At 40.4% G+C, this 20,543-nt stretch overlaps 1 non-coding gene across 1 annotated transcript; it reads left to right on the plus strand.

Annotated features, from left to right (window-relative positions):
* Positions 1 to 1,118: 1,118 nt before the first annotated feature.
* On the plus strand, positions 1,119 to 1,224 carry LOC129401462 (U6 spliceosomal RNA). Its single transcript, XR_008628361.1, has one exon. It is a non-coding gene; the product is annotated as a U6 spliceosomal RNA (small nuclear RNA).
* Positions 1,225 to 20,543: the final 19,319 nt, after the last annotated feature.

The following is a 20,543-nucleotide window of genomic DNA, read 5'->3' on the forward strand; positions in this document are numbered from 1 at the left end:
TGAAGTCCCACTGAGGCTTTGTATGGGCGCTACACATCCTAATGCCCATATAGTTATGAAGTTCTACTCCTAAAATCTTATACGAGTTTGTAAAATAGTGATAAATCAATTTAAAAGGGGAGAAAGTCAAGTAACACCAAAATATTTTTTAACTGTAGCACTGCCATGCACTGTCATCCATTGTTCATCACGTTGCTCGAGCGGGCACCAGTAATGTCTCCATTATGAGACTTGTTGTTACTGTTTTTGGTATATTGAATACGCCACGAGTAGCTCACCAGACTATGCCATGTGGGCAGGATACTCTCTGTAGCTTGCTGGGTTCTCTGAGAGGGATGGAGGAATCAAACCCTGGTCAGCTGCATACAAGGCAAACGCCCTACCCGCTGTGCTATGGATCCAGTTCAAGAGAGAAGCGGAAAATATGTAGTTTAGAATTAACTTGTATCACTTGTCATCCGTTGATCTTCGATTTGCCCGAGCAGGTGCCAGTAACATCTCCATTTGTCTCTGTCACGTGCTAGTCTAGCCCAATGGTATCTGCTTGCTCCAGGAACTCGAAGAACCTCAGACCATTTGTTCAGGGTTTTGAGGAAGAAATCTGACCATCTCATAGGTAGGTGGTCTTTGGACGTTCCCTGGAATCCAGTCGTAACAGCTCTAGTCCAGTGGTCATCTCTAGATCACATTGTGTCCAGCCCATCTGATTTTCAATGCCTCGGAGAATGAGATTTTTAACTGACTTTTCGATGTTTTAACTGAAAACTGAAAACGTATTTAACTTGCATCAGATTTCATTCAGCATTCACCAGCTTCTGGTGCTATTATTAGTTCTTTACTTCCACTAATAGGTGCCCAGGAATTGAGTTTTAAGCTCCCTTTGTTTGACTTTACTTATCCAATTGAGCAGACATTTCAAAAAGTTCACTTATGAAGTGACTTCCTAGTTTAAACCCATTGAAATTGATCCTCTGAGGTCTAGGATATCAGAAGGTAAGATTTCCTGGATTGACTTGAGATAGCTACAAAGCAATTCTCATTCCTGCTTCTGCCAGATCACACTTGCTTGTGGCAAAGTGAGCCCGCATTCTCGTTGAGTTAAAAAACCTTAGATTTCTCTGCTCTCTTTGGCACCAAATTTACTAAAATTAGAGCAATACACAGGAGATTAGCATGGCTCCTTGCAAGGATAAGATGCAATTTCTTGAATGTTTTCATGTGTTTTGTACACTGTTGAAGGGCCCAGTGCTGGAACATTATATGACAAACCATTCAAGAACAACTTTGTAACTATCCTACTGTGATTTTATTTTTAAAAAATCTTAGATTTCTTTAGTGAGAGGGGTTAGTGGACTCCCCAGGCATTGCTCAGGAGGTTCAGGGTCTCCACTACTAATTCTCTGCCAACCATGCCTGCTATTCAATGCCAGGGATGGATGATTTGGTGTTCTATGTTGCCAGGGGATATCAGCACCATCCTGGCAAGTTCTGGGGTATTCCATGGCAAAACTACACCAGATGCACGTTAACCAGGAGCTTCAACTTTGGTGTTACAAAAAGCAATTCTTTTTTTTTTCTTTTTTGGGTCATAGCCAGCAATACACATGGGTTATTCCTGGCTTTGCCCTCAGGAAGTACTCCTGGCAGTGCTTTGGGGACAAATCCCAATAGGCAGCGTGTAAGGCAAACACCCTACTCGCTGTACTATAGCTCCAGCCTCTCTTTCATTTTTTTCTTTTGTATGTCAAATGTCTTTTGGTGTAGACAAATATGTCTTTACAATGGCAAGCTTGAGGAATTATCTGTAAAGGTAAATTTATGCACCAGCACAGAACTTTTAAAAGTACTTCCCTCTTTAGGGGCTGGAGCAATAGCACAATGGGGTAAGTCACTTGCCTTGCATGTGGCCGACCCAGGTTTGATTCCCAGCATCCCATATGGTCCCTTCAGCACCACCAGGGGTAATTCCTGAGTGCAGAGCCAGGAGTAAACCCTGTGCATCAATGGGTGTGACCCCAAAAAGCAAAAAAAAAAAAAAAAAAAGAAATACTTCCCTTTTTCACTTCATAAATACTTTTAAGAATTTGAACTCTCATCACATCATCATCATTATCATAATCCTGTTGATCGTCAAATTTCTTAAGTGGTCTCAGTAACGTCTCCATTCGTCCTGGCCCTGAGGTTTCAGAAGCCTCTCTTTATGAGTCCTTTCCAATGGTGCCACATTGGAGGCTCTTTCAGGGTCATGGGAATGAGACCCATCATTGTTACTGTTTTGATATATGAATAAGTCACGGGGAGTTTGTGAGGCTCTCCCATGTGGACAGGAGACTCTCAGTAGCTTGCCAGGTTCTCCTAGAGGGAGAACTAGGCTAAAAGATGTCGCTTTCGGGAGCTTGGTTTTATAGTCTCTGGATGTTGGCCATTGGTGGGATTACACTGTGCCAGGGGCAGTCCCTGGGTGTGACCGCCTAGCTACTGGAAAAAGGGGAATTTTGGCGGAAGATGTCCAGACCTGATCTGAGCAGGTTTGGCTCACTTTATTTCTAAAGTCAAAGAATAGGGTAGTCTAAGAATTGTCTAATTGTCTAATAAATGCCTCCATATTAACTACATAAAAATCAGATTTAAGAGTTATTTTTCAATTTTCTCATTGTAGATGCATAGAAGGGGTATAGCTAGATCCATCAATACCTCTTTGGCTCTCCCTTTGTCCTTTAATGATAGGAATTATTTTGTGTGTTCTTTCTTCTTCTTCTCACACTAATTAGTATGATTATAGTGAAGATATCCATATCCAATATGCACAGGTAGCTTGCCAGGCTCTGCCGCGTGGGCTCGATACTCTTGGTAGCTTGCCGGGCTCTCCGAGAGGGGCAGAGGAATCGAACTCAGGTCGGCCACGTGAAAGGCGAACACCCAACCGCTGTGCTATCGATCCAGCCCTGTTTTTGGATATGCCAAAAACAGTAACAATAAGTCTCAATGAGAGACGTTACTGGTGTCCACTTGAACAAGTTGATGAGCAATGGGATGACAGAAATGGTGAAGAAATTGTTGGCGGTAATTAATGGCAAGAACACATAGTAAATGTGCTATGTAAATGTTTTAATATAAAGAAATATGTCCAACGAAGTGAAACAGATGATAAGGCCATAGAGATAGTACATTGGGTAAGGCACTTGCTTGCCTTTCATGTGGCCAACCTACATTTGATCCCCAGCATCCCACAAGGTCCCTGAAGCACTGCCAGGAGTAATTCCTGGGTGCAGAGCCAGAGTAACCCCTGAGCATTGCTGGGTATGGCCCCCAAAACAAAACAAACAAATAAACAAGAAGTGAGATGATATGTCAAGGTCAGAACATTAAAACAGGTATCAATCCATCCCATTAATTACAATTCAACACAAAAACCCTAAGTTGTATTTCTGGGACCAAATCCTTCTCTTTCCCATACTTGCTATGGCCAATTTGAGAAAGCCACTTAGAGGTTTTTTAACCCCAGTTTGATCCTCTTTGAGATGGGAACATTTTTAGTGAAAATTTCAACGTGTTTGCGTGACAACCAAAGGAGATTATTTGTGCAAAACATTTAGCACATAGTGGTCAGTGTTTGGTAAGTTGTGACTAAGATTTTAAAAAATGAAGAAAACGCTAAACACTCTGCCAGTGGATAAATGAACACAACATGTGGAAGGGATTTTGCCCTGAGTTTAGCGAAGCCATCCTGTGCTCCCAAATGATGTGGAAAGCAGCCACATAGGCTTCTGCATGATTTCTTTTAGCCAGCATGCTTGCAAGTAACATTAAAAAAAAAGTGCTGTCCAAGCTGTTATCTGGAATTGAAAGATACAGTGATGGTTAGAGGGCCCATTTAGTAAGAGCAGAAAAATGCACTGGGAGTGAATCATTTGTCTGGACACAGAAGGCTGAGTCAGGGATAATGGGCTATCACGTAGGCAACTTGGGCTAAAGCCAACAACACTGGGCAATGATTGCTCTGAGGAACAATTTCAAACCAGGACTTAATACTGTACCCCTGCCCTGTCTCCACTCCCTAGTTCAGGGGCCTTAAAATGTTCCCTCAGTTAAAACTCCAGGGAAGGGATCACAGGCTGGCAGGAGACGGAGAAACTCATTTTGCTGTCCATTGAATTACTAATGACACTGGGTTTCCTGTTCAACAAGCTCTGCATGATAGGGAAAAATATCAATTCAATATGAGAAACAATATGCCAAAGCTTATGATTCTTTAATGACAGAGAATCCAACTTTAAGAAGTTGTGAGTTTTCTATAGCTAAAGGGTTCATAGACACATTGTATAAGTGCTCAAGACAGGCTATCATGCCAATTTGCTCATTGAAGAGGAGCCTTATTCTGTTCATCTTCAATCCAGGTTCCCCATCATTTTACATTCTGGATTGAAATGAGAGTTACTAATCAGATATTTAGTTTTACTGGATTATAAACTAGACACGGTACCTGAAGTCAAGGTAAAACTAATCGCATAATTAATGCATAATTTACTTTATTTTTAAGTATCCATCTGTCTTGCACGAAGCCAACCTGGATTTGATTCCTCTATCCCTCTTGGAGAGCCCAGAAAGCTACCAAGAGTATCCCGCCTGCATGGCAGAGCCTGGCAAGCTACCCGTGGCATATTTGATATGAGAAAAACAGTGACAAATTTCACAATGGAGACATTATTGGTGCTCGAGGAACAACAGGGAGGCAGTGCTACAGTGCTTCCCATATGCAGGTATCTATAGCTTAGTATTAGGTAGGCTAGCAAGTTGCATTAAGCATAGTCATTGTTCTCAGAGCTAATGGAAGGAACGGGGGAGAACATATTTATATATTACCAAAAAATTTTAATTTGACAGCATTACAACATTATGTTTCCATCCAATGCAAATGTAATTAATGTGTAACTATTCCAAGCTTTCTTCTTACAATCTGAGATAAAACAGCGCAGGCAGGTCAAGAACTGTTTCTATGAGGATATGCATTGCATATATTTATGTACATATAAATATATTCATTTACAAATCTATAGTTATTTCTATATTATTAGAAATATACTTATATACTAGAAATATATATTTATTTATATGTTATTAGAAATGTACTTATATATAGCATAATAGTAACAATAGGTCTTATTCCCCTGACCCTGAAAAAGCCTCCAATCTTTGGGAAAGGAGAGACTGCTAAAATCTCAGGGCTGAGTGTAATAGAGACTTTACTGTTGCCCACTCAAGTAAATCAACAAACAACAGGATGACAATGACACAGTGATACTTATATACTAGAAATATATATTTATTTATATATTTATATTTAAGGATATATATATATTTAACTGGGAAGTCCAGAAATAGAAATAGAAAACATTTTCACTTTAAGTCCATATTGTCATCCAAAAAAGGACCCAGAGGTAAGTGTCTTTATGAAAATTGATATTATCTATGTGAGGTGAGGAAGGAAGCAAGAATAGACAAGAGCTCAGGTGGTTAATTAGAGTGGATATTACAAAACTATGTTAAAGATTTTGAATGTTATATTGATATTTAAGGAGAACCACTGACCACTCTTCAGAAAAGAGGTATCACTAGTCTGATGTTTTTTAAAGATTTTGAGTGCATGAAGTAGAATAAAAGATTTTTTAAAGCAAGTATGTAAGATGTTCTAGGTGATATAGTATTATAATTGTGAAACTAAGAGAAAAGTATTGAATCAAACACTGATTGTGTTTGATTCCTAAGTCCTCTCTTATATGTGGTCTTGGATGGAAATCTACAGAATTTGCTAATACCATTTCTCCTCATCCAGAAGAAATAAGAATAGAAATACCTACACTAAGAGATTAACAAAGAAAATGCTACAAGGCATGTTATGTGTTGACTATAATGCCTTGCATATGCTTATTACTATTGTGAGGAATTATGAACTAAGTATCACTGTATCACTGTACCACTGTCATCCCGTTGTTCATTAATTTTCTTGAGTGAGTGCCAGTAATGTCTCCATTCATCCTAGCCCTGAGATTTTAGCAGCCTCTCTTCATTCATCCTTCCCAACGGTGCCACTTTGGAGGCTCTTTCAGGGTCAGGGGAATGAGACACATCATTGTTACTGTTTTTGGCGTATGAATACACCACAGGGAGCTTGCCATGCTCTGCCATGTGGGCAGGGTACTCTAAGTAGCTTGCTGAGTTCTCAGAAAAGGAGGACTAGACAATAAGAGGCTGCACGGCCACATTTGCTTCTGGGAACTTTGTTTTATAGTCTCTGGATCTTGGTCATTGATGGAATTACATTGCGGGAGCAGTTTGTGGGTGTGACTGCAAAGCTACTGGAAAATGGGGCCTCTGGGTGGTGAAGGCCCAGTCCCTATCCAAGCAGGCTTGGAGATCTCAGCCCCAGGTCCTGCACACCCAGGTTCCTCTGCTGGTTCCTTCATGCATGATGCTCATCTGAGCATGTGGAGAGGGGCCTTGAACACGGCTGTGGCTGGGTTCTGGAGGTCTTCGGCTGCCGGGGCTCTGCTCAGGGTGGGGAAGGAAACTCAACCCGCCGTCCTTCGAAGATCCCTGGTGAAGACAGCCAGGCACGGGGGCAGGAAACTCTAATTATAAATATAATAAATATTATATAATAGTATATTAGCCCTAATATTACTTGTATCACTTGTCATCCAGTTGTTCATCAATTTTTTCGAGCAGGTGCCAGTAACATCTCCATTCATCCCCATAACATGATAGTGTACCCCAATGGCATCTGCTCTCATATTTCCTAACTAAAACTGTTTCACTTAATTCAAATAATTCTTGCTGGAAAGATGGTACAGCAGGTAGAACACTTGCCTTGCACATGGCCAAGTCAGGTTTGATTCCTGGCACCCCATATACCCTGTTCCTCTTCTCCAGCCCAGCCATGCCAGGAGTGATCTCTGAATGCAGAGCCCTGAATATTCTCTGAACACTGCCTGTTATGACCCTCAAGCCAACAAATCAAACAATGAAATAAAGAGTAATCATGTTCCCAGATCAGATAATTTACCAAATCTCTCCTCTCCTTCATGCAAACCCCAAATCATACACACTCTACTTTGGGACTGTAGGGAAACTGATATACAATCCTCAAGGATGGGGTGGGCCCTAGGGGTGCCACTCAGCAGTGCTCAGAGGCCAGTCGCACCTTGAAGGAATTAGGGGGTGACCACAACCAGATGGTCAGCCTGAGGTGGGAATGAACAGTGGAACAGCGGAAAAGATGATGGAGCTGGAGGATGTGCAGTGGGGAAGGAGGATGACCAGCCATGGAGTTGAATGGTGGAACTGTGAGGGGATGGTAGAGATGGAGATGGGGGAGGACAGGTAGTGGAAGATGGAGCTGCCAGATGATGGGGCTCTTGGGTGATGGAGCTACTGGATGATAGAACTACTGGATGATAGAGCTGGTGGATGATGGAGCTGCTGGGTCATGGAGCATCTGGCAGCTCCATCATCCAGCAGCTCCATCATCCAGCAGCTCATCATCCAGCAGCTCCATCATCCAGCAGCTTCACCATCCAGTAGCACCATCATCCAGAAGCTCCGTCATCCAGCAGCTCTATCATCTAGGAGCTCCATAATCCGGCAGCTCCATCATCTGGCAGCTCCCTCATACGGCAGCCCCATCATCCAGAAGCTCCATCATCCAGCAGCTCTATCATCTAGGAGCTCCATCATCTAACAGCTCCATCATCTGGAAGTTCCATCATCTGGAAGCTCCATCACCCTGCAGCTCCATCATTCAGGAGCTCCATTATCTGGCAGCTCCATCATCCAGCAGCTCTATCATCCAGTAGCTCCATCATCCATCAGATCATTCATCCAACAGTTCTGTCATACAGCAGCTCTATCATCTGGCAGCTCTATCATCCAGCAGCTTCATCATCTGGCAGCTCTATCATCCAGCAGCTCCATCCAGAAGCTCCATCATCCAGTAGCTCCTTCATCCAGCAGTTCTATCATCCGGTAGCTCCATGAACTAAGTATTAATTGAAAATTAGACATACATGTGCATAATTGCAGAGGTAGTTAGTTATTTCAAACCAAGACTTAGTACTGAAAATAGGTATAGAACTTAATACATAAAATTATATTCATATATATGTGTATACATAATTATAGAGATGCTTCAGAAAATGGATTTTAATTGACTGCCTGGAAAAAGGCAGACTTAGATGCATCATTGGTATTAATTAATCCATATAATATTCTCTCTTTTTTTCACACATACACACTTTCAAATCCAGGTGCACTAAATTAAAAGATGCTTCATATGCAAACTACTCTAATTATAGATCATCATCATCATCATCATCATCACCATCATCCCGTTGATTGTCGAATTTCTCGTCCTAGCACTGAGATTTTAGAAGCCTCTCTACTCATCCTTCCCAATGATGTGCATTGGAGGCTCTTTCAGGGTCAGAATGAGACGCAGCTTGTTACTGGTTTTGGCATATTAATACACCTTGAAACCTTGCGAGGTTCTCCCATGTGGTCAGGAAACTCCTGGTAGTTTGCCAGGTTCTCCCAGAGAAGAAGTAGGCTATAAGATATTGCACAGCTTCAAAGAGGCCGAGCCCTTCCAGGAGCTTGCTTTTAAGTCTCTGGATGCTGGCCGTGGATGGAACTACACGGCGCTGGGAGCAGTCCCTGGGTATGACCACCTAGTTACTGGGAAGTGGGAAATCTGGGCAGAACAGACCCAGTCCTGATCCGAGCAGCCTTGGAGGTCTCAGCCCCAGGTCCCACACACCTAGGTTCCTCTGCTGATACCTTCATGCGTGTGGCTAGTCCGAACATGTGGAGAGGGGCCATGAACATGGCTGTGGCTAGGCTCCGGAGACTTTGGATGCAGGGAGCTCTGCTCAGGGTGGGGAGGAAAGCTGGACCCTATCCCCTCCGAGGTGTCCCGGGGAAGACAGGCATGCAGGCAATTGTCTCTCCCCTTTCAATTGTCTTACATTCATTTATGATACTAGAGAATTGTATGGATGCAGTTTAAAACTCTATATGTGTATAGAACTCATTACACAGACCACCAAAACTACAATGCCATTTGCAGTACCAAAAATTCCCTCAATCCATTATTTCCATTCTTCCTCCCCCCTCTGATAGCTAGCAAAGTTTTAACAATATAGGAGTTAATTTTGTTGTTTGATGACAATTACTATGCTTGAGTTAATTATATTCCAGTAATTGTCTATAACTTTCCTATTTAATTCATTTAAAGCAATCACCTAATCTTCTAAATGCCATAATTCATCTTTCTTGTAGCAGAGAAATATTCTATCGAGCACATGAACAGCAATCTTTTTATTCAGACATCTGGGTGAGCTTTTAGGTGGATTCCATGTTTGCACAATTGTGAATAATGCTGCTGAGAATATTAGTGTGCAGCTGTACAGGGATGTGGAGGAGGTCACCCATCCTGACTTCGAGAAGGCTTGGAATTTTTAGCCAAAATACCCATTAGGTTCTCTGGAGAGCTCAGCCCTGAGGCGGTGGAGTCTGCCCAGAGGCATGGTGGCGGCTGCCAGGGCTTTGGTAGGGCAGGATCTGTTCTGTCGGGGACTGTTTTTGACTCTGTGCTCAGGACTCAATCTCAGTGGTACTCCGGGGACTATATAAAGTGTTTGGGATTTGAACCAGGGCAGGACGCATGCAAGACAAGTGAGTTATCTTCTGTACTATCTTTCTGACCCTCTTTGCTAGATCTAAATTTCTGCCTCAGTAGTGAGTACAAATTCCCTCCATCACAGTCTATGCATATATCCCAAAGCATCACTTTCCATGCTGAGGTAGGACCTCATTCCCTCTTGAATTGCAGCTGTTCTGGTGACTTTTCTGACATGAATATAACAGAAATGATGATGACTTTTCTGTAGCTTAAATCTCACCAGGCATTGGAGTTGCTGGTGGCATGTGGGTGCTGCATTGACCTTCCCAAGCCAAGAAGTTAGTGAATTACCTAGGAGGGGGAGTCGCCCAGCATGAGGTGTTCAGGTGTGTGTGCGCACATGCGTGTCTGTGCATGTGTGTGCACTCAGACTTTTTTCTTTGGGACCTTTATTCTGTTTCCTCCTTGCCTTCCCTTTGTTATGTGATCGCTGGTGTTCATATGCTTTGTCACGGTGCATTTGGATGTCACACTCTCATTTGAGTTCTCACACACATTTGGTCACAGGGGTGGCAGAGTGGCACCATTTTTCTTACACTATAGCGGGTAGGGCATTTGCCCTGCATGTGGCTGACCCGGGTTTGATTCCTCTGTTCCTTTCGGAGAGCCCAGCAAGCTACCAAGAGTAGAGAGTATCCCACCTGCCCAGCAGAGCCTGGTAAGCTACCTGTGGCGTATTAGATATGCCAAAAACAGTAACAACAAGTCTCACAATGGAGATGTTACTGGTGCCCACTCGAGCAAATCAATGAGCAATGAGCAATGGGATGACAGTAATACAATGATACAGTTTTTATGTACTTCAGATTAAATAAGATGCTTTTACAGACATAACAAAGAAAGAAACCAGAAAGAAAAGCATTGCAATTGAAATAAGATCAGAAAAGATAGCACCAAATATTTGAAGAGAAATATCTGCCAATAATTCCTTTACTTATTCAATACATATTTACTGAGCATAATCTACAAGTCAGGAGTTTGCTAAATATTGGGAGTAAAGTAAGGAACAAAACTGAGTTCCTTCATCTTCAGAAATGCATTATGTTGCAGATCCAGAGTTAGTTTTAACCCAGTAAAAACTCTTTAAAAAATTTCTCCTTTATTACATGTCATAGTTACCACTGATGGTAAACCCAGATCCCTGTTACCTGGTACATTCACCTATTTCCCAAGATTTGCAAAAATTTACTGCCTATGATTCATTGATATGCTTCCTTCAGTTGCTAGGAGTCCCTTTGCCAAAAGAAACTTGAGAAGTTGTATCAACCCAAGATTATACAGATGAGAAGTGCTGATTGATACATAATGAGATTTTAAAGAGGAAATAGTTAGATGTCAGTTCTTGTTTCAAAAGGGAAAATAGCACTGTGATGCAACTCATATTCCAGAGATTCCCTGGAGTCAGGTTGAAGTTAAACTTCTACTAAAACTACACTTTAACTTAGTATCCCATAAACTCCAGAGACTCCTATGAGATTTCCTTCAGTGACTTGTTTTTTCTGCATCCACATGCAACTCAGTTTCTGATTCTAAGAAACTCCATCTAAGGCATTATCAGTTTTCACTGTTTGCTTTCTTCAGTCTTAGCCCTTGTTCCACACCTCAAGGTGTTTGTGTGTGTTGATTAAACTAAAGACCTCTACATGGGTCACAGGCATCTCAGAATCAGAGATTTCTAGTTATTAGTCCATGCAGCTTCCATTACTCCATACGGAGGAAGATTTTTGCTCTATTTTACTGCCACATAGTTGCTTTTATGTTTTGCTGTTATGACTTTCCAGTGTAAAACAATTTGATCACTATTTGTCTATACCAACAAATCAGATATTTTGGATCTCTCCACTCCAAATGAATTGGGCAACAATCCAAGAATCAGGAAACCTTTAAAAGTCTGATTACTAGGTGCTGCAATAACCATGCAAATGATCTATGAACGCAATGTAGGTCAACTTTCATTACAGGGAAATCTGTAATCAAACCACCAGTGTCTGGTCGTAACCCAAAGAAGACACAAGTTTCTCTAGGAATTACCTAGAGAAAGAGTAAGCCACTCTTTCTCTATTGAACAGAGTTGAGGTGATTGTCTGTTTTTGGGGATATATATATATATATACATATACATATAGCTTGACATAATTCTGTTGCATAAGTTTGAATGCTTCTGACATAATTAATTTGAAACAATAACTTAATATAATTCAGCACACATTTACCAATGAAGGTTTGGAGCATAAAAAAGTTCTGTTGAAGGTAACAAATAATAATTGATCTTTCTAAAAGTATAGATGACCTTCAGGATCTATATCCACCTGACTATTCCATACACCTAGTTAGCATTCATTGGATGTTTTTTTTATGTGAATAGCAGACTATTTGAGTATCTTTGTTAGTTCAAAACAACAAAAAAGATTTTATCTAAAACTTATGAACATACCATATGATGCAAAACCAGGCACAAAATTGTCAAAAGCCTTCAACAAAGTAGTGAATTTTGCATTCTATAAAAATTAACGTTTTAGTTCTTGGACTACACTGGGCAGTGTTCAGGCTTCCTGACTGCACTCAAGGGTCACTCTTGGTGGTCTTGGAGACCAAATGCGGTATGGGGATCAAACCTGGGCCTTCCACATGTAAGGCAGGAGCCCTACTACTACACTATTGCTATAAACCCATATTATAAAATTCTATTTGAAGACCAACCCATATGCTAAATAGCATGGAAGTCATCATCATCTCAAAATAAATTGTTTTCTAATGATATGCATCTGTGCAGAATGAAAAGACATTTCAAGACAAAGTTTGCCTTCAGCATCAGAAAATTTAGGCTGCCTCCTCAAGCATAATTTTATGCTGTGCAACTAATTGGGTGTGTGGAGCTGGCAAGTACCTTAACTTCTCTGGTTTTGAGTCACCCTGAATATAAAATTAGAGGTCAAGTCAGGTGTTGGGGTATTCCTTAATAGCTTCATGAAATGTTAGCATTCTTTTAACTGAACTCGAGTTTCTCTCGTGTAGAAGTTTCTCTGGCCCTAAAAAGCATTCCTAAGGGGTTTGAGCTCTGTTAAAACACCTTCTAAAGGAAGTATGCATTTCTCCTACACATAGAATTTGGTGATGGGCAGGATGCCTGAGAAGATATTTCACTGCAATTAGCTTTCTTTACTCCCTGACAGAAGGTTTCAGAGCCCAGAGGCAACTTCCACCAGGATAAAAATACTTTGCACCATCAGTACAGATATTCTTATATAACACATGCTGACTTCTTTCCCCCATTTTACAAGAACTCGGAGAAATGATGGGCTTGGCTGACATCCTCAAGCAGGTCATCAGGCATTAAAGCTTTCCTCCCCTGTCTGATATAACTAGAACATTGCTGATTTAAACAATCTCTGAGCAAGCTACTGAAAAGAATGTTAGGTCAAGGATAAGTTTTATCCTTGCTTTTATTTATAAATATTATGTACATTTTTTGTTTGTGGGTCAAACAGCAGTGCTCAGGGCTTACTCCTGGTGCTGTACTCAGGGTTCACTCCTGGCAGGGCTCCGGGGACCATATGTGTCCCTGGATGGAACCTCACTTGGCCACATACAAGGTTTGCATTTAGGGGTCAGGGATACCACTGAAGTAGGAAAGACCATGTTAAAAAGAGTTATAGTAATCAAAAAGAACCTTTTATATGTCCAAAGAAATAAAGGTGTTGATACCCTGCAACAACACTCACTTGAGGTCACTAAAATCCTAGTAAAGAGAGGGCTTTTAAAAACAGTTTATTGGAGAGCATAATAAGAACAGAACCTTATTCTTAACTTTACTTTTCTCCTAAGCCCCCAATATGTAATAAATAATTCTAGCTGCACAATAAGATATTACTCAATCCCTGAGGCATATTCCTCTCTTTTTTGTTAAGTCTCCTTAAAATTCATACCCTAAGACCTAAAGACTGGAGAGGGAGAGAATCTATACGCCCTCCAAGACTGAGTACTTTATTTTATTTATTTTCTTAAATTTCAGGTATTTAGGGACTGGAGTGATAGTACAGCTGGTGGGAGCTTGCCTTGTATGCTACCAACCAGGGTTCAATCTCTGGCATCATATATGGTACCCCGAAACCCACCAGGAGTGATCTCTGAGTGCAAGAGTCAGGAATAAATCCTCAGCACTACCAGGTGTGGCTCTGTCAAAAATAAAATTTCATGTATTTATTTAGTTTGTATCCAGAGTCCAATGAACTTTGATCATAATACTTGCTCAGAAAATGTTTCTGGACAGGCTTATAGTATGCACTATTTTTCTTTGCTATTTTATACTGTTCATTATTATAAATTATGTTTTCTGTCATTATAAAGTTTCTCTCTGAAAAATAATGTAATATATCAAATAGCTAGAGAAAAATTAAAAATAATTTACAAGTTGCAATAATTATTAAAATATAAAATATCCAACAAAGTTTCTCACTATAAGCTTCTTTTTTCTATGTATCTTATCCATTATTACAGTTTAGGTCAATTTTTGTCTTTTTTTAAAATTAAAATCACATTATAAATGTTTTAATCTTTATGTTTGTGCTTTCCTATTTGCCATATTATGACAGTAGAAGAATCTTTTGGGTTTATGTACTGCAATATATATCATTTTCCTGTTTTTTTTTTTTGGGGTCACACCCGGCGATGCACAGGGGTTACTCCTGGCTCTGCACTCAGGAATCACCCCTGGTGGTGCTCAGAGAGAGGACCATATGGGATGCAGGGAATCGAACCCAGGTTGGCCACGTGCAAGGCAAACGCCCTACCCGCTGTGCTATTGCTCCAGCCCCCATCATTTTCCTGTTTTGAATCTTTTAGGCTATTTACAATGTATTTTCTTATTTTAATTCCTTTTCTTTTTTTAAATTTTAGGATGTAAATTACTAGATCAACTGAACAAATTTTATTTTATTTTTATTTGGGGCCACACCCAGTGGTTTTCAGGATGTACTCCTGTCTCTGTGCTCAGGAATCACTCCTGGTAGGCTCAGGGGGAGGCAGGGATTCAAAGCTGGGTTTATTCTGTTCAAGGAAAGCATTCTACCCACTGTACTATTACTCCAGCCCCCAAACAAATATTTTTAGGCTTTCATTTTCCAAAAGTTCTTAGAAGTAATGAAAACTGAAATATCTTTTAAGTAATGATCATGGTCACATCAAGGTGTTTTGGGGCTACAAAGATACATGAAAGGACTTGGGAACATGACTTGTATAAATATGATGCCTAATTCTGATCCCCTCCATCACATGACTGCTGACCACTGCAAGTGTTATCTCTAGTGGTCCTTTGTAAATCCGGGCCTGTGCATACTGGGCCCAAACATGGAATCAACATGTTCAGTACTTCCAGGAGTCCCACAAGCAAATTTAGGAGATCCTCTAAGAAGTATTTTCTAACTATGATATATATGTATACACACATATACAAATGTATCATGGTGTGAAATATATTTTATTATATTATTATATTAATTAATCATACAATTAATTAATTGTAATATATAATTTATATATTACACATGATTTATATTATGTAGCACTGTAGCACTGTCGTCCCATTGTTCATTGATTTGCTCAAGTGGGCACCAGTAACATCTCCATTGTGAGACTTGTTACTGTTTTTGGCATATCAAATATGCCATGGGGAGCTTGCCAAATTTATAATATATTTATGTAATTTATTTATATACAAAAATTTTTACATAATTTATATATTGAAAACATATAAATTGCTTTGTTTGGGGGCCATACCAAACAGTGCTTGGCATTTACTCATGAGTAAACTTTGTACTTATTCCTGGCAGTGGTTTGGGTATCATATGGGATGTCAGGGATCAAAACCAGTTTGCTTGCATGCAAAATAAATATCCTAACTGCTGTAGTATCACCCTGGTCCAATATATAAAATTTATATCTCATATAATTTGTATCTCAAGAAAACTAAAATAATGAAAAATATCACTTACATTTAGTAAATGTAAGTGTAAGTGTATGAAAATAATCACTTTTAATAAAAATTATCTTGTATGGGGGAAAAAAAAGACCCTGACAACAGCATGATTCAATTTTAGGTATATTGATTTTGTGTCTCTCATTTAAAATAAATTTAAAAAGTATGGAAGCACTTGTTCGCGCTTCCCGCCTCAATCCACATTCTCCCCCTCTGGCACAGGAGAGATGAGGGGGTGCAACAGTCACATCAGCCTTCTAGAACATTCCTGAAGAACTCAAGTTACTACACCAACAGCAGCAGGCTCTGGGGTGCGTCCCCACAGGGTCCTCGGGATCAGAAGGGGCTGGAGGTGAAAGAAGCATCAAGATTTCCTCAGGGGGCGGGAGGGATCCTGAGATTGGACAGCCAGGCGCGCGCCACGAGCAGAACTGGGGTTTGGGCTGGAATCTGACACCGGATTTGTGCATTAGTCTTGGACTGTGCACTGTCCCTCAGGTGGCGCAGGGATGTCCCTTCTGTGGGTCCCCAAGAAAGTGACCCCGAATCTGTCCCTGTAACTTCAGGGAAATATGAAGACTTTGAGGAAGAACTTAGACCCTGAAGGACCAACTGGAGCCCGGGGCTTAGGGTCACTGTCCACTCAGGGGGGGTAAAAGCGTTGACCCCAGGCTCCACTGGGGGGGTGAAAGCATCGAATCCAGATGGTAGGAATATATCGCTCCAATGCTGTTAAATTTCATTTCAATTTTATTTGTGTAGATTTGGGGACTGGAGCAATAGCACAGTGGGGAGGGCGTTCGATTCCTCCATCCCTCTCGGAGAGCCCGGCAAGCTACCGAGAGGATCCTGCCCTCCTGGCAGAGCCTGGCAAGCTCCTTGTGGCGTATTCAATATGCCCAAAACAGTCACAACAAGTCTCACAATGGAGACGTCATGACTGGTGCCCGCTCGAGCAAATCGATGAGCAACGGGATAACAGTGACAGTGATGGAAGAACTAAGTAAATAAGCATGGATTATTTACTCTTTATAACTCACCAAAATATGTGTATTTCCAGACCAAAAACAAGAGGCTACCTAAATTATTTCATTTATATGTCTATAATATTTTTTAAAAAATCTTATATCTGGAATGATAATACAGCACGTAGGGTGCTTGTCTTGCAAGCTGCCAACCAAAATTCTATTACTGGCACTACTCGAACGTCACCAGAAGTGATCCCTGAATGCAGGGCCAAGAGTAAGGCCTGAACAGTGCCAGGCATAGGCAAAAAGAAGAAAAAAAGAAAAACAAATTATATCATAAATTCAATGAAAAGTCAGGTTTGTGTATAATACTATGTAGCATTTCAAATATCCTTATGAATTGATCCAAATCTCTACAGAAGGTAAAAAGTGGGGAAAAAAACCACTGTGATACATCATGTCAAAATGAATAGCAGAATTTTGTGCTCAGAAGTAACTATTTGTTAGAAATGGTACACTTTTTTTCAACAAATAATTTGAAATTCTAACATTGGGTTATTTTGTCTTCATACCCATTCCATCCTCCACCCTCTTAGCCTGGGCTATAGTGAATTGTCCCTTGTTTCTAGAACACTATATTTTTCCTTAATCACTGGAAAAGCCAAATTAATAGAGATTTGAGAAATTTTGGCAGCTACATAGAAGAGTGATGAAGCATTAGAAAATATACAATTCAATACCTAGAAAGACTGGAGAAAGTTCAGTAGGACTGATAATACAAGTAGTATAAGATTGTAAAGTTCCCAAACAAAGACGCATTTCACTAAATATTAAATGAGCATACACAGAAACAATTATTTCTTCATCATTTAGCAAAAATATGCTCATTTTATAGAAGACTTATCTCTTTTGTGGGCTTTCATTTTCTACATTCTTCCAAACAACAATATTTTTTGATGATAGAATGCATATCTCATTCATTTTGCTGATCCCCATGACACATGATACAAAGCATTAAATATAGTAACTTCCCATTAAATAGTTTTACTGAAATGACAAGTGAGTGACTATTTACTGGCGACTGCAATTAAAGACATGGCAGAGATGTTATTCTTTCCATTATGCAGATTATGTCTGCAAATGCATGGCTTAGCTAGAAGGTTACTGAGAGCAAAGCATTCTGATTTCTACAGTTTTCAATGTCCCATAAAAATCTGAAATTAGTGTAAATTTTCAAGGGGAAGAAAAAAAACAGAAAGGGGTCGAACAAAGAGTTTAGTAAAGAGGAATACCATGGACTGGTATGGTCTGTGTCAATTTTCTACTGCTGTATAATGAATTTCTCTGAAATGAAGGGGCCCAAAATCATAAACAACATCTCATAGGATCAGGAATACAGGTGGTCACAAAGTTTCTCATGGAGTTAGAATGAAAATTCCAAAGGAACACTTCAGTTATGCCAGAAAACAAACAGGAAAAGATCTTCTAAAGGTTACATGTATGACAGAAGACACCAGATCTCCCCACCAATGACCAGGGATATCATGTACTAACTACATGGAGTTTTTCATGGATAGAGGCAGGGTACTGAGAGCAAGAAGAGCAAGCAAGATAAAAGTTATTGTCTTTTCATGACCTGATCTTAGAGAGGACATTGCAGAACTCTTATCAAAACCTGTTCACTAAAAGTTAGTTATTGGACTCAAGGGAAGCATACAAGCTCAAGAACCATTTTAGAAATACCCATACCTGGGGTTAGAAACAAATATTCAAACGCTGCTAGTGAAAAAAAAATGTTTAGAGAAAGTCAGAAAAAAACGGAGCTGGTGGAGAGAAATTGCTATAGGTAGGAAAGAGGAAGAATAAAGTCTAAATTTAGAAAGATTGAAGGAGGAAATATGTAAAATAGTCTTCATTCACACATTTCCCATTTTATACTAAACATCTTGTTTTGTTTTTCCTCCTGTGGTTGCTCAAATGAGACTAACAATTCCTCCTTAAAGAAATTGTCTTTAGTAACAATCTCCCAGTCCCAGAACCTGGGTCTAAGATCTCCAAGCCTGCTCAGATTGGGACTGGGCCTCCTCCACCCAGATCCCCCATTTTCCAGTAGCTGCCCCCTGTCCCGTGTAATCCCATCAATGCCCAAGATCCAGAGACCTGGCCTTGCAACCTCTTATTGTCTAGTTCTTCCTCTTGGAGAACCTGGCAAACTACTGAGAGTATTCTGCCCACACAGCAGAGACTGGAAAGCTCCCCGAGTGGTGTATTAGAGATGCAAAAACAGTGACAATGAAGGGTCTCACTCCCCTGACCCTGAAAGAGCCTTTAATGCAGCACCATTGAGGACGAGTGAAGCGAGGCTGCTAAAATCTCAGGACAAATGGAGATGTTACTGGTGCCCACTCGAGCAAATCGGTGAATAACAGAATGACAGTGATACAGTGATAAATCTCCCAAGTTGTGGATGGTGTCGGGGGCAAGGTGTGTGTGGGGGGGGTGGGGGAGCCAGGTGGACACACATCACTGCAGAGGACACAGGCTGCTGTTTGTATGCTATATCACGACCGACTGTCTCATTGGACCCAGGACAACCTTTCTAAAAAGATGTTTTGATCCTGTTTCCTGGGGAAGAATGTGCTTCAAAATCCTTGACCTTTTCCAGTGTTCCTAGGGGCCAAAAGTGCTTAGAGAAGTGAAAAATTCAATTTCTCCGCTTGGCTTGTCATTCAGACTTCGAAAAGAATAGACAAACCAGTGCATAGATTCCCCATAGTTTAGCTTTGAGACCCTAGGGAACAAAAATACTGGGAGCTAGGAACTACCCAATGGCTTCATGCTGAACAGAAATAATAGAGTCATCCTTGGACAGGGCTACACATTTATCCCATGGTTCTCTTATTATTTTTCAACAAGTAAACCTTAGTTATTCTAATATTACACCAGATTATCATCTCTGTATTATTTTTAAAAAGTAAGAAATTTTATAGTTTTATCTGAAAGCAAAGAGCAAACCTCAAACTTTGATCTCAAGTCCTAACTGTTCCCTTGTTACTAGATTACTTTATCACAAGAACAAAGCAAATTCCTATCCACTCATAGTTTTAAACAGAATAAGAAATTAACGTGTCTGTATCACAAATGCTAATGAAGGTCTCTACTGTGAAATCTCTATTTCATACCAGTTTACGCCAATATTTTAAAAAATCAACCATCAACAAAAATAGTTGCAAATATGTCTCCCATCATTTAAGTTGCTTCCTTGGGACTGAAGAGATAGTGTAGAGGGTATGATACTTGCCTTGTATGTGGATAAACAAAATTCCATTCCTCCACCCCATATGGTCCTCCAAGCATCACCTGGAGTGTTCCCTAAGCACAGAACAATGAGTAAACCATGAGAATCACTAGGTGTGACCCCCAAACCAAAATTTATAAGTGAATATAAAAATATTGTTTCTGATAGCTTGCTCTGCTAGGATTTTTTTCTTGTCTTAAGAATATCAGCATTAATTTATCTCCAGAATCTTTCTGCCCACACCTCACTTATTTTTTTGTTTTGGGTCACACCCGGCGATGCACAGGGGTTACTCCTGGCTCATGCACTCAGGAATCACTCCTGACAGTGCTTGGGGGACCATATGGGATGCTGGGAATTGAACCCAGGTTGGCCGCATGCAAGGCAGACACCCTACCCACTTTGCTATCGCTCCAGCCCCACACCTCACTTTTGATCAGACTAAACTTTACAAGTGTTTCTGAGCAGAAACAAAATGTATAATGAGAATAAAAGTGGAGTGCTATCTGTAAATTATCAATATTTAGTATAGTGCCTTCCTCATACTACCTATCTATTGTAAATTTT

The sequence above is a fragment of the Sorex araneus genome, chromosome 1, assembly GCF_027595985.1.
Source record: "Sorex araneus isolate mSorAra2 chromosome 1, mSorAra2.pri, whole genome shotgun sequence".
In the NCBI taxonomy this organism is placed as follows: domain Eukaryota; kingdom Metazoa; phylum Chordata; class Mammalia; order Eulipotyphla; family Soricidae; genus Sorex; species Sorex araneus.